The following is a 15121-nucleotide window of genomic DNA, read 5'->3' as shown; positions in this document are numbered from 1 at the left end:
CAATGACAAAGCCAAACCCAGCATGTGTCTCTAGCCCTGCACTTTGGCAGTGCCGGCCTTTCTTCTGTGCCAAGAAACAGGCCAAGTCCTTCCTTAGCACAGGGCTTTCTCTTGTCCAGAGCTCCTTTCCTCCCACTCCAAGCCAACTGCAGGTCCTCCTTAGGGGTTCAGTGATCACCATCCCCAGCCCACTCTGGCTCTTTGAGTATCATGACTTTTTACCTTCGTGTGCTGTTCCTGCAAAGGAAGTACTTACACATTTCACAAAGCCAGGGGTCATATGCCCTTGTCTTACATCCAGATCCTTGACCAGAACATAGTAGATGCTCAGTAAGTACTAGTTGAAATATGGCAGAATTACAGTCTTCAGGCTCCTTCTCTCCTTCTCCCTCTCGTTCCCTCTCCCCACTTCCTTCTGTCACTTTTAGCAACATCTGCATTCTAAGCAGGAAGAAAGAAGTATCAGAAGACAAGGTCCCCTGCCCCTCCTTAATCTGAGACCCACAGCACTCTCGGTTAGAAGAGCTCAGTAAAGTTTGTATCATCCCACAGCCTACAGCACATAAAGGTGGTCAGAAAGGAGTTGAAACCAAACTCAAACTTTCCCACCCATCTTCATCTACCCATCAAACTGAAAATACAAGGACATCGGCATTTAACGCAGCATCTACCTAAATGGCAGAACACTGGAACTCAAACACCTACTGCCAGAGGAACAGCCCAATAAATATGTCCCAATGTGTCCACGCCAGAGTCCACACAGGTCATCAAAAAGGCTGAGTTAGAGCCATCTTGGTGACTTTGGAAAAATTCCGTGAGCAATTACAGAGCAAGCAAAACCTAATGCAGAGAAGCATCTATTTATCCTCCCATTTTTCAAACAATGAAGAGACGCTCCCTGTACGTGTGCACATCAGCAGGTGAGCGTTGGTGCGATGAAGGTCACAGTCACCTACTGCTCCCCATGAGCTACCTGGGCCAGAGGCAGGGAGGCGTGGAACAGGGCGGAAAGGAAGAGATGAGCAGAACACAGGAAGGACATTCCTGAAAAAGAACATTATGATAAGATCCGTTCATGTATTAATTTAAAAATATGTGTGTTTTCATAAACGGAAAAATCTATATGTTGTCTCTTCTCTCTAACATCAGCCTCCCAAGACTGCGGCAAATTTCTTGTTTTGAGTCTTCAGAAAATATCCTTTCTCCAAAAAGTAGGCATAAATTGACCAGATACAGTTTCATAAATGGACTTCCAGTAGCCATTCTGGATAAGAAAACATCCCTTCCCTCTCCAAACCCCTGATTGCCATTTGAATCTCATCCAGTGAAAATTCTAGTTTTTCTTTCTGACTTATTTCCCTGGGAGAAACAAGTCTATAAATGTTTAAAACTGGCACCACTACTCCTGCTGAATAAAATATTGTTGCATAGAAATTTGACTTCAGAAAATTAAAAATCAATACACTTTGGGAACTAAAATAGGATGGCAAAAGTTGTTTTGTCCATGAGAAGAATTGATCCGTATTATAAAAAGAGAACTATAAGAGAGCATTTTTCAACCATGTGGGAGAAGTGCAGTTGAGAGAATGAGCCAAGCCAGTCTGACCTGGGTCTCCTGCAAGTGACTGTTGCCTTCAAATGTATCGTTCCTGGTGGAAAAAATCATTTGTCTGGGATTGTCCCAGCCTTGCTGGATCATACTTTTCTGGTTAAGATCAGCCCCTGAACTTTGTCCTGACTTTGACTTCACTTCAAAATTATTTGTTTCAAAGCTTCAGTCAAAATCTTTAATTCTATCTTAAAGAATGTAAATATCTTTTATGTTTCTGTTATGAACCATCCCAACTTAGGGACATTTTAAATAATGGCTGTTTAAAGGGCTTTAGAAAGTCTGGCTTACCCGTTTCCAAGAGGATATGACCCTGGGAAAGATGGTTTCTCTGTTCAACCCTGAGCCGCCCCAGATCCAGATCCCTGGGTGAGCAGGCTGACGAATGGATGGGTGCTTTCAGCGAGGCTGGCTCCGTCTGCAGGTTCTACTTCCTCTCACCCAGCTCCTTGGCTACTTTGGAAAACCATACAGTTCCCAAGTGCAAGCCCCCACCAAAGAGCACTGGAGCCTTCTAGACATGGAAGTTTCAGAAATGGATGTGCGGGTGAGCCATGCCTTGCGAATTGCTAAGGAATCTGGGGGATCCGAAACTTGCATAACCAGGTCACCCAAGGATCCTCGCCTCCCACCTCTCCTCCTGACACACCACTACGGCCTTGAGGTCATCTGAGAGCCAGGAGAGGCGGGCTTTCCCTCTCTGGGTCAACTTGCCCACAGCCATCCCACACACATGAGCCGTCTGCTGCTCCCGGATGCACTGCCTTTGCCCAGAGGCAACTCCCTGGTGAAGGGCAGACAAGGTCACTGGGATCTGCGAGGCAGGTGAGAGGCAGACATTCACATCACTCGTGATCTGGCTGGGAATGTACCTGAATGGGAGCTGGGCTGGGGGCCTCACCAAGGGAGTGAGCCAAAGGTTACATACAGTCCTTGGAATTTTGACAAGTGTTCTCCAAGAATGAACTGAAAGGATTATCTGACCCACTGCAGACTGAGAATTGTAGCATATTCTAGGCACATAGAATTTATTTTCTTATTTAGAAACACTTGTGTATGCTCATCATGCATCTGTCTGTCCTAAGGCTTAACAAACATGTCTCATTCCAAGCCTCAGATAAGGAAAAAGACACAGAGAGGTGAGGAACTCACAAGAGTCACACCACCACAAAGGGGCAGAGTTTTGTGTCAAATTCAGGAGGTTCACCTCTCAGCTATGCCTCCACTAATTAATGAGTGGTCCTCACACTGTGGTCCCTGGGCCAGCAACACCTACGAGCTTGACAGAGATGAATACCTCTGGCCCATCCAGGTTTACAGCATCGGAAAGTCCAAAATGGGGTCCAGAAACCTGTGTCTGAACAAGCTCTTCAGCTGAGTCTGATGCACTTCAGTCAAGTTCGAGGATGATTAAACTGGGACTTTAGAACGAATGAACTATTTTGTGACTGAGTATTTAGGAGAATTCTTGGGCAAATGTCTAAAGAAACCGACTCTTTCTTGCCAGGTACAAATTAATAAATGGGGTCCTTTCCTAAGGTGTTATACACAATGTGAAGAACTCTAAAAAGAAGGTTTATTTATAAACATATTTATGAGAAATGTATTCAGTCTGTGAAAATAATATTCCCCTTAGGGAGTTGTGTGAACTTGGCAGTTGACCTGATGGGGTGTAGACACCCTTCTGTTCTAACTCCACAGAAGTGAGAAGGGAGGGAGTGGGGCTTCATAACAGCAGCGGCAGACCAGGGAGGGAGCTTCCATAGGCCTCTGAGAGACGAGCGTGTTGGACCAGGATGGGAACAGACAGAAAGTGGTCGCTGAGCCGAGACACAGATGTAGGGTGATCGCTGACCCTTCCTGTCCGCACGCTGTCACCTCTCTGTAGCTTTGTTTGTTCATCTGAGTGGCACACATGGAAAATGCTTGTGAGAGGTGAGTCCAGCCCCCGAATCTTCTCTACACCGTGCCCAGAGCAAAACACAGAAACTCAGGCTCATTTAATGAATGGCAAAGTCATCAATGAGCTCAGGAAAGGCAAGAAACCATTTGAGTTCGGTTTATAATGCAAGAAGAAACAGAAATCAGAGTCCTCCAAACTAAGAGGCCCTGGGACTTTGCCAGGATTCCAAATGTCAAGGAAAATCACAGGACCAGCAAGAATGGTCAAGCAAGTCCACGTGCATGAGTGAATCTCGTTGTCCAAGGGGGCTGAGTGGGGTTGGTGGATGAGGAATGTCATCGCTGACATTGGTTTTCTCCTTGGGGCTAGCCACACCTCCAAGGGCTTCTCAGATGGCAAATCTCAGAGACTGCCGACAGGAGGCAGAAGGAAGAGCCCAGCCCTTGGGCACTGTCTGTCACCCTCTGAGAGCTCTCTGCATTGTGTAGGTGTATCATGAACCAAAGAAAATACTTATGAGAATTTTAACTTCATTAATACCTATGGCCTAGAGATACCAGGCATCTAAGCTTGCAAAAGCATTAGGAACAGGCTGGGGACACAGAACTCAGGGGTAATCACATGCCTTACTATGCAAGGCTGCGAATTCAATCCCCAGCCCCGCCAGGGTGGGGAATAGGACAGTAGGGTTGTTTCTCTTGCCCTTGGAACATAGCTCTTCCCCACATTTTGTACTCATTTAACCACAGTGGAGACCCCAGAGCCACAATGATTTCTCAATGAAGTGTTCCAGTTGCACAAACTGACTTGACCTTCAGTAAATGCTAGTTCCCTGAGGGTCACACTACCACAGCCTCACATCTGAACTCAGGGACACTCGACCACTGAGCCACATCCCCAGTCCTGTTTTGCATTTTATTTAGAGACAGGGTCTCACTGAGTTCCTTAGCGCCTCACTTTTGCTGAGGCTGGCTATGTACTCGCTGTCCTCCGGCCTCAGCCTCCCCAGCCGCTGGGATTACAGGCGTGCAGGCACCGGGCTTGGCACTTTGCTCTATTTTGAAATGGATGGGAGGGCTGGTTTGAGGCTCTCCAGGTGGTCACGGCTTTCCCACCAGGTGCGTGGTTGACGCCTGCGCGCCTGCGCTGCCTTCCCGTTTCTACCTTGCAACCCGCACATGGCGAGCCAGCCGCGCCCCTGGCAGTCCTGTGGCTTCCCCTCTTCTCTCCCTTCTCCTCTGCTGTTTTCTTTCTTTCCCTTCCGTCACATCCCCCGCTTTGCTTTTGATTCAGAATCCAGTTTTCAAACCATGTTTACAAAGAGCCGATCCCCCGAGCGCCGAGCAGCAAGCCTGCGTCTCGCGGTTACCCGGTGGCAGGCTGCCATCTCAAGGGCGGCGTAGACACTTCACAGGCCTTGCGGGCCACGAGCGTCGGCCCGAGCCTTAATTATAGGACATCAGCAGCACCAGCAGTGCGAGTTCCCCCCAGCAACTCACATCAGTTATAAAATATTAAAATCAGCGCTGGTAATTTGCCTGGTATTTGCAACATGAATGAACTATCCTCTCAGAGACAAAAAACAAACCATGAAATCCCTGAATAAATGATATTTCCTAATAACTCCTTCATTTGAGTCATGCAGGTTTGCTTATTTCCCATGTTGCTCAATACACAAAGCCAGCAATTGAGTAAACAGAGCAAACAGATGGCTAGATGTGGCAGAGACTCAGCTGACGGACCTGGGCAGACAGGAGGACCGTTTCCCAGCTTCCACTGAGGTCAGGATAAGACCATGTGACTGAGTTCTGGCCAATGGAAAGCCAGTGAAAATTATGCACTTTCATAAGCTTTTCTTGCTCTAAGTAGCTGCAAGATGCAGAAAGATGGTCCAAACCATATTTTGCTTTTTGGTAAATGGTATATAATTTTTATTGTGTTCATTTGCTGATATTTCAGATTTTGTTATTGCAAAACAACCTAGTCCATCCTGACTCATACAATGGAAAGACTACAATTTGAGCATCTAATAAAACTTTCAGGAGAAAACAGAAGAATGAAGCTTCATGACCTTGGATTTAGCAATGGATTCTTAAATATGACTCCAAAAGCACCAGCAACAAAAGAAAACATAGATAAATTGGACTTCGTCAAGATTAAAAACTTTTAGCCAGATATGTGGTGCATACCTGTAATCCCAGCAACTCGGGAGGCTGAGGCAGGAGGATCACAAGTCTGAGGCCAGCCTCAGCAACTTAGTAAGACCCTCAGCAACTTAGCAAGACCCCATCTCAAAATAAAAAATAAAAATAAAAAGGGCAGGGAATGTAGCTTATAAAGTGCCCCTGGGTTCAATCCCCAGTACCAAAATAATAATAATAATAATAATAATATACATATATATATACACACACATATATATATATATAGAGAGAGAGAGAGAGAGAGAAAGAGAGAGAGAGAGATTTCAAGAAAGTAAAAGGAAAAACCTATAAAATGTGGGGAAATGTTTGCAAATGAGATATCTAATAAGGACTTGATATCTAGATTTTGTTTACATTTCTTTTTCTTTTCTATTTACCTAATGAAGAAATTGGATCACTCGAGACCCAATTGGGAATGTGTAAAGAACTCCTACAACTCAACAACAAATAGATAGCAACCCAATTCAAAAATTGTCAAGAGACATGCATAGATAACACACCAAAGAAAATACAGAAATGGCCATAGAATATGAAACGATGTTCAACATCAACATCACTAATCAGGGGAAACGTAAATCAAAACACTGAGATATCACTCTGACCTACTAGAATGACTAAGAAAAAAGTACCAAGTGATGTTGAGACTATGGAAAAAATTGGGACCCTCAGACATTGCCGGAGGGAGTATGAAGCGGTGCAGCCCTGGGGACCCATTTGGTGGCTCTCCAAAAAGCTAGACTGAATTATAAGGAGACACAGCAATTCTACTCCCAGTTATGCACCCAAATGATTTGAAAGCAGGGACTCAAACAGATGACCCTAAGCCAGCGTACACCACAACATTGTTCAAAATAGTCAAAGGGTGGACCCTAAGCCCAAGCGTCCACCAACTGATGAACGGGGAAGTCAAACGTCATTTATGCAAACAACGGAACAGTATAGAGCTTTAAAAAATGGAGTTCTGATACACCCTGTTATGCTCCGTGAAATAATCCAGACTTGGTAGGACAAATACCACACAATCCCACTGAAATGAAGTATCTAGAGGAAACCAATTCATAAAGAAAAGAAACTAGAGGTAGCCAGGGGGTGGGGCTGGGGAAGTGGGAAATCATTGCCTACTGCCTGCAGAGTTCCTGTTGGAACAATAAAAAATTGAGAGATAGGTAGTTGCGGGTTGCATCCCATCATGAACGTCATTAAGGCCATTCACTGTACACATACAGAGGTCTAAATGGCAAAGTTTATACCACATGTAGTTTACCACCCTTGAAAACAAAAACTTAACATCTGGAATTTAGAAGTGGCCGTACAGATTCATGATGAACATGATCTTTGCATTTCCTACCTCTGTCTACTGAGAAGTCCAAATACTGAAAATCAACACAACAGCAGTGAACACCCCTAGCGACAGAATTGTATCTAAATACCATTTCCCAAAAAAGACTAGGAACCTGGAAGGAATGGCCAGCTAAGGGTTTGGGCCAGAAATGTCCAAGAGGAGCCTGCAACGTCTTCTTGAAGAAAGAAAGCCTACAGGGTCAGGCCACCTGAGTCCAGGAGGCCTCTTGTCAACCTCCCCTTCACCAGGATGGGGAAATAAAGCATCAGTGGGAATAACTGCAGTCGCTGGGACTATATGAAATATATATATGCTGATGACTTCATAATAATACTTTAAAAACTCCATCACATTTAGACAATGCTAAGGTAAGAATTACTAATGATTATTATTAGCTTTATTTTGTAGCCTGGCAAATACAGAGGAAAAATCAAGCATCTTTATTCCACTATTCTTATACAAATGGGACTTCCAGATAACCAGAGGGAAGTTTTTCTTTATGGAATTATTCCAGCTTTGAAACGAATCCAAAGAAAAAGAACAAGACTGGTAGGACAGATAAAAACGCCTGGATCAAAGGGGATACCACCTCCTGAGGCAGTGCCAGGACACTCCAGGAGAAGTGGGGCAGAGGGAGGGCGGGTGCCTGGTAAGTCACCAGGACCTTCACATCAAAGCCCTCCGCCCGGGACTGTGACGGATGGGACGTACTTCCTTTCGGTTCTGGAGGCTGGAGGTCTGAGACCAAGCATCAGCAGGGCTGTTTCTCGCTCCGTGTTTGCTAGATGTTGTCGTTCTGTGACCTCATGTGGGTGTGCCTCTGAGTGCGACTGTGTCCTGGTGTCCTCTTCTTACGAGGACGCCAGCCAGGTTGGGTTAGGCCTCACCTCGTTTCACCTTAGTCTCCTCTTTAAAGGCCTCGTCTCCCAATACGGTCACATTCTGAGGTCCTGGAGAGCGAGGCTTCAGTCTGTGAATCTGGGGGCACACAGTTCAGACCACGACAGGGACAGCTTCCTTGGAGATGCCTGTGGAATGTGAGTGGAGGTGCCGAGTGTGCTGTTGTGCCCTCAGGCCTGGAGTGCAAGAGAGAGGGCCAGCGTGGATCCAGAGCCTGAGAGAGAAGTTCCACGCAAGACGCAGGTGCCGATGGGAAGCCCCAATCCATGACAGACGAGGGCGGACAAGGTCATGCAGACCCTCCTCCATCCATTCTCCAAGGAGACAGATGAGGACCGTCTGGTGCCCCCCTGGGGCAGGGGAAGAGCAACATGAATCTGGAACATCAGGTGGCCCAAGAGCAAGGAAGTGTCGAAAGAGTGGGAACACACACACACACACACACACACCCCATACACACACTACACACACAAACACAGCACACACACCCCATGCACACAACATACCACACACTATACACACACACACACTACACACACACACAAACACACACATCCCATACACACACTACACACACACAACACACACACCCCATACACACAACATACCACACAGTATACACACACACTACACACACACACAAACATACACACCCCATACACACACTACACACACAACACACACACCCCATACACACAACATACCACACACATACAGACTACACACACACACTACACGCACACACCCCACATACACACACTACACACCACACACTATGCACACACACGCACACTGCACACACACACACAACACACACACCCCATACACACACTACGCACACACACAACACACCACACACTACACACACACACACTACATACCACACCCTATATGCACACACACAACACATTACAACACACTACGCATCACACACTATGCACGCACACTGCACACACACACTACACACCACACACTACACACACACACACTACACACACTATACACACACTACCCACATGCACTACACACACACACTACACACACACACACTACACACACATACTCCACATACACACACCCCACACACACACTACACACACACCCCACATACAAACACTACACAGCACACACTACACATACACACACTACACTACACATACACCACACACTGTATACACACACACAACACACACACACACACATGCACACACACAGGCTTGCATGCAGAAGGAAATATGGTAACATTGTATTATTTTTACAACTTTTCATAAATCTGAAATCATTTCAAAACGGGGCATTTTTTAAAAAAAAGAAAAGAAACAGCAGTGTCCAAGCAGCAAGGTGATGAAGAAGGGGCGCCACAGGGATGAGGAGGAGGTGGGCTCCAAGCTCCTGGGAACTTCAGCTCAGGCCTCACGAGTCGTCTCCAAATACCGGGTCTCGGGGCCGTGGCTCGGTTTTGGAAGAAGCTACAAAGGGCGGACTGAGGTGCGGAAGGCCCCGGGCGAGCTCCCGCCGCGCACGCGCTTTCAGCCGGGACGGTGAATCACGCGGATGAGCTGTAATGAAACAATGTCTCCTAAACAAGACTCATTCTGTCACTAAATGGCAGGCATCTCGTGGGCTTTCTTTTTTCTGGAATATTGTTCAAAAGCCCAAACCCTTCCCCGCACTGGACTGAAAAGGGAGTTGGTAGCAGAAATCTCTGCAGCCTGAACGTGGGAAGGTTTGGTTTCTGGAGATTTGGTTTCCTTTCCTTTCAAAGCCGCTGATTAATGTCCACCACATGCCCCTCTGGGGCAAGAGAAGGGAAGGGGAGGAGAGGGGAGGGGAGGTCGCGGGAGGGGCGGGGAATGGAGCGCACAGGCCACCTGGGCGCCACGACACATCTTCCTATTTCCAGGGTCGTGTGGAATCAACACAAGCAGTTTCAGATCATGAGGCCATGATGGTGGCCTCAGAATCCAAGGTGGTCCAGAATCCAAGTTCCCTTCTTTGGACAAAGAACTAGAAAGTCTGCAATGGTGAATTTGAAGATTAACCTCCATCCTCCTGGCTCCAGGCTTGCATGCAGAAGGAACTATCCTCCTTCTCTCTCTGGGCAGCTTAGATGAGTAGAAGTTATAAACCGTCTACATAATGAATTGAAAAGGATTTGGAGAATCAAACAGGTCTCGAGAGGTCTTCACCCCCATGACCCAGCACCCTCCTTTCCCACATAAAGAAGCCAGGAGCTTGTTGAAGCAAAAGGACGAATCCAAAGTCACACAGCAGATCGGGTGGGATCAGACACTTGTTGGGGGGCTGTAGAGCACACGGAGGCCCAGCTGGTCCGGACTGTGGAGTGGGAGAGGAAGAAAACAAAGCCACGGAGTCCTGGGGATTAGCTAAATGAGGAGGGAGCAGAAGCACAAGCACGTTCCCGGGAGGCGGATTCACAGCAGCGCAGGCCCAGAGGGCAAGCCAGGTAGGGCACGCAGGCTGCAGGCCCTGAAGGTGGCGGGGCAGATGGCTTGCCGAGGAGCTGCGAGCAGGGGTCCTGGGAGGAGCTGCAAGCTGAGCCTCCCGGGAGGCCACGCAGGGCCTCTCCCGCTGAAACCTCGCTCTCCGCTGCAGGCCAGGCTCCACCCTGCCTCCACCTGGGCCTCAGAGCCCTGGACACCAGCTCTAGACCAAGACCCGGGGTCCTCGAAAGAGAGAAGACAAGAGGGGCAGGACGAGCCCCAGACCCAGGGCCCCACTGCGGGGTCTTCTGCCTCCTGCCTGCCCTCTGCTACGCCTCAGGGCCCTCACTCGTCCCAGCGCTGAGCCGGTTGTGTTTTCATCACACCCACCCCACACACCTGCGCATGTCGCACATCACACACGCACGTATGCTGTCACAGAGCCGGGCCTTCTGGAAACCGAAGCGATGCAAAGACCACCCCCACGTCAAGCCCCTTCTTATGATCAAATCAGGACTTCAGACGTGCCCTCAGAGCAACAGAATGAATTCACTGGAGGAGAGACAGAGGGAAAGGGACGCTCTCGAGGCAGAGAGCGGGTCCTCTCAGAGAGAGGGACCATGTGTCTCTCCTGCGCTCCAGTTTTACTGGGGATCCCGGAGAAGTTTCCAGAGAGTCCCACCCAGGTCCACCTCTTGACTTTTGACTGACAGCAGATGACATCAGTCTTTCAAGTCCCCACTGCATGCCAAGTCCCACCATTCACGTCTGTCTGTCCCCTAACAATACCACACACATGCACACCATAGACCACACATACCCACACCACACACACTCACACACACACACCCCAAACTCATTCATACACATTGATGCCAGACGCATACACACATGCCACACGCGCTCACACCTGCACCCACCTACACTTTGTCGGTCACTCTCGTGCTCTTTCCCTTCTTTCTCCACCCCCCCCAACTAGTTTCCTGAGCATTTCTTCAGCACTGGCCCCTCCTTCCTGCCACATCATGCTCTCAAGCCCCCACCTTCCTGAGGCTGAGTGACAGCCCTCCTCACTGCCAGGCCAGCCACTGAGGTGGGCGGTGTCTCCACTCAGCTGAGACTCGGTGACACCTAACACCCACCCCACCTGACACTGTGGCCCCCTGACACAGCAGCACTCAGGTCCACTTGGCCTCTAGGCTCTCCGACTCTACCTGCAAGGAGACCTCAGAGGCTGGTGCATGCAGAGTCAGTCACTCCCCAAACCAAATCACCACACCGGGACACCAGCCCGCTTCTCCTGCCAAACAAGGGAGATTTCAGCTCATGGAGATGCTCAAAACGAATGCCCTATGCTCCTCAAGACTGTGGCTTGGAGGCTGGAGGTGTGGCTCGGTGGCAGAGTGCTTGCCTAGCAGGCACATGGCCCTAGGTTCCATCCCCAGCACTACAGGAAATTTTATGTAACACTTGATTTGTTTAAAAGTCTGTTTATATATACATCCATGTATAGAGAAACAGATATTGTTATGGTTTGAATATGGAGTGTGCCCCAAAAGTTTCTGTTAATGCAGGAATATTCAGAGGTGAAATGGTTAGATAAGGAGGGTCGTAACCTAATCAGTGTGTCCTAGTTTGGACTAAATGGGTGGTAACTGTGGACAGGTGGGGCGTTGCTGGAGGAGGTGAGTCATGGGGTGTGCCCTGGAAGGGGGCATCTTCCCTGTGGTCGCTTCCTGAGCCCACTGTGAGCGGAGCAGCTTTCCTCTGCTAGCCCTTCCCTCACAATGTGCTGTCTCTGCTTGGGCCCAAAGCAAAGTAATCGGCTGTCTATGAACTGAGACCTCTGGGACCACGAGCCCCAAGAAAACATTTCTTCATCTAAATTGTTCTTGTCAAGAATTTTGGCCACAGCAACACAAAAGCTGACTAAGATAGATGAGAGATAGATAGACAGGATTATAAAGTGATCAGAAGGATGTATACGGTTATGTTTAGGTGGTAGTAGGCTTACAGGTGACTTTTTAAGTGTCTTATATGCCCAATTTTAATACAATAAATATATGTGACACATTTAAAATCAGAAAAAAAGATATAAAAAATGATCATAATTTTAATTTTAATTGAAGCAAAAATCATATTGCCTTTTAAAAGTTTATTTTAAGGAAAACACTGACCGTGATATTATTTTCATTTCATGAAGATTCAGTGAAAGAGTAGTGATCATAAAAATAGTTGCAATGTCCAAATAAAGTCCACACAGTTTGTATGACAAGCTGGTGCGTTTCCAAAATATTTCTAAAAACTGGGCCAGGGCCCAATGCTAGAGAAAAAAATAAAATAAAAAAGTTGATCTTTTAGTGGACTCCAATTCCAAATAAAGGCTTTGATTTAGAAAAAGAATATTGTAGCTGGTGTGGTGGCGCACGCCTGTAACACCAGCAACTCAGGAGGCTTAGGCAGGAGGATCACAAGTTTGAGGCCAGCCCCAGCAACTTAGTGAGATTTTGTCTCAAAAAAGATAAATAAATAAAAATGATATTGTTGGAATTTATATTACACACGCTCCCCAACTCATGATTGTAAGTTGACAATATGTCGAAATGCACTTAATACACCTGTCTTAAAAACTCAGATGTTTACCTGAGCCTACCATTGGGCAAAATCATCTCCACAAAGCTTATTTCATTATCAAGTGCTGAATACCTCATTTAATTCTTTGAATATTGTCAGTCAGCTTTCCTTCCTTGCAACAAATACCTGAGGTCAGTCAACTTAGAAAGGCTTATTTTGGCTCAGTTTTGGAGGCTTCTGTCCCATGGGTTGGTTGACCCCCTTGCTTTGTGCCTGAGAAGCACTTCACGGAAGGAGCACGTGGCAGAAGACCACGCTCCACATTGCAAAATGAAAGGAGGAAGAGGAAGGCACCGGATTCCAGGATCCCCTTCAAGAGCCTATCCCCAGTGACCCAAAGACCTCCCGTCAAGCCTTGTCTCCTAAAAGTCCCACCAATCCCCAATTACACCACCCTGGATACCCAGTCTTTGACCCATGCACTTTTGGGGGATGTTCCAGATCAAAATTCATTTAACAACTATTGTCCTGAAAGGGAAAGACTGGATGAATAGATGGGTGTAGGACACAGGTCAGCATGGTAGGCATGATGGACTACGAAACCATAAAGCACAGTGTCCAAAAAACAGTAGCAACGCCATGTACTGCAGAGCACTCGTTTCCCCTGGTGATCTTCTGGTGACTGGCAGCTGCCAATCACTCACTGATACTGTCCAGCAGCACAACAGAAGATTGTACCACATATCCCTAGCCCAGGAACAGATCAAAATTCAAAATCTGAAGTCTAGTTTCTACTGAATGCATCATCATAAAGAAAAAAAAAATCCTAAGTCAAACTGTCATTCATCAAGGACTGCCTGTATTAGCTTGAGCAGTAGTTAGCTTCTTTATGATAAAGATATTCATATTTTCTGGGAGAAGGATGTTTTTCCTTGAAATCAATTTAAAAAAGAAATACTCACCAAAGATGTAGCTCCATGGTAGAACACGTGCTTAGCATGTGCAAGACTCTGGGTTATATGTACTGCTTGGAAAAAACATAGTGTAAAAAATTTTAAGCCACATGGAAAACTCAATGATAAACAAATGGTTCAATAATTTGATTCCATGCTCTCCTGCGAGAATGGAGATAAGCAGAGTGTTGAGAATGTGTAAATGCCCCCAGTGAGCTCACTTCTCCCACCCAGGAACTGTTCAGCCACCATGTGCAACTTCAAGCAATTCATGCAAACAGGTCCCAGAGCCTGGTGAGACTGCTCCTAAGGTGACCACTGATGAGTCCACACTGGTAACCCCACCGCAGGCTCCCACGCAAGCACCTGAGTTCCCTCTTCCTCTTTCTTGCATCCCTGCTCTTTCTGCAACCCTCTCTCTTTCCATTTTTAAAGATCTCTTACTATTTGTATCTGCAGGGACAACATGAAGTACAATATTATTGTGACGTTTGGGGATCGTAGGGAGAAATACTGAAGTACTTGATCCTGGAGCAGTTGGCATGCTTCTTGGGCTTAAGCCTTCGGGTCACTGTCCCCATGCTTCACTTGTGGAGAGTCACAGGTCTGTACTACTTTCTCTCAGAGGTTTGGAACTATCACTTCCAAAATGTACTTCCCACCTCCCGCCACCGCAGTGCTTCACAAAAATTAGAGAACAATGGGTTTTTCTCCAGCACTGTGGTTCTCAAAGTGTGGTCCAGAGAGGCCTGAGGGTCCCCAGGATCCTTTCAAGGGATTTGTGAAAGCAAAAGTACTTTCATGATAACGCTAAAAGGCTGTTTCCCCCTTCCCTTGTCCTATTACGGGTCGACAGTGACTTTTCCAGAGGCTACATGATGAGTAATATTAGAACAGACTGAGCACAGAACGCACATATCTCACAGATATGAGCTTCCAGCTGCACTTTAGTAAGGTAAGTATCAAAGGTATTTGAAAAATGTAAAATCACGTCATGGTTCACACTAAGTGTTTTTTAGTTGGCTTTTTCATCACGGTGAACCAAAGACCCAACAAAAACAACACAAAGGAGGCTGGTGGTTTCAGAGGTTCAGTACATGATTGATCGACTCCATTTTTCTGGGCCCAAGGTCAGGCAGAACATCATAGAGAAAAGATGAGGCAGAGGAAAGAAGCTCAGCTGTGGCAACAA

The 15121-nt window shown here is 46.9% G+C and overlaps 1 long non-coding RNA gene across 1 annotated transcript in view; it reads right to left on the bottom strand.

Moving 5' to 3' along the window:
* The window catches only part of LOC124965575 (uncharacterized), a 37784-nt gene that overhangs the window by 21560 nt on the left and 1103 nt on the right, over nucleotides 1–15121 (bottom strand). The window lies entirely within an intron of this gene.

The sequence above is a fragment of the Sciurus carolinensis genome, chromosome 15, assembly GCF_902686445.1.
Source record: "Sciurus carolinensis chromosome 15, mSciCar1.2, whole genome shotgun sequence".
Taxonomy (NCBI): Eukaryota; Metazoa; Chordata; class Mammalia; order Rodentia; family Sciuridae; genus Sciurus; species Sciurus carolinensis.
The sequence above is the reverse complement of the archived record's forward strand: the minus strand, read 5'-3'. Positions and strand labels throughout refer to the sequence as shown.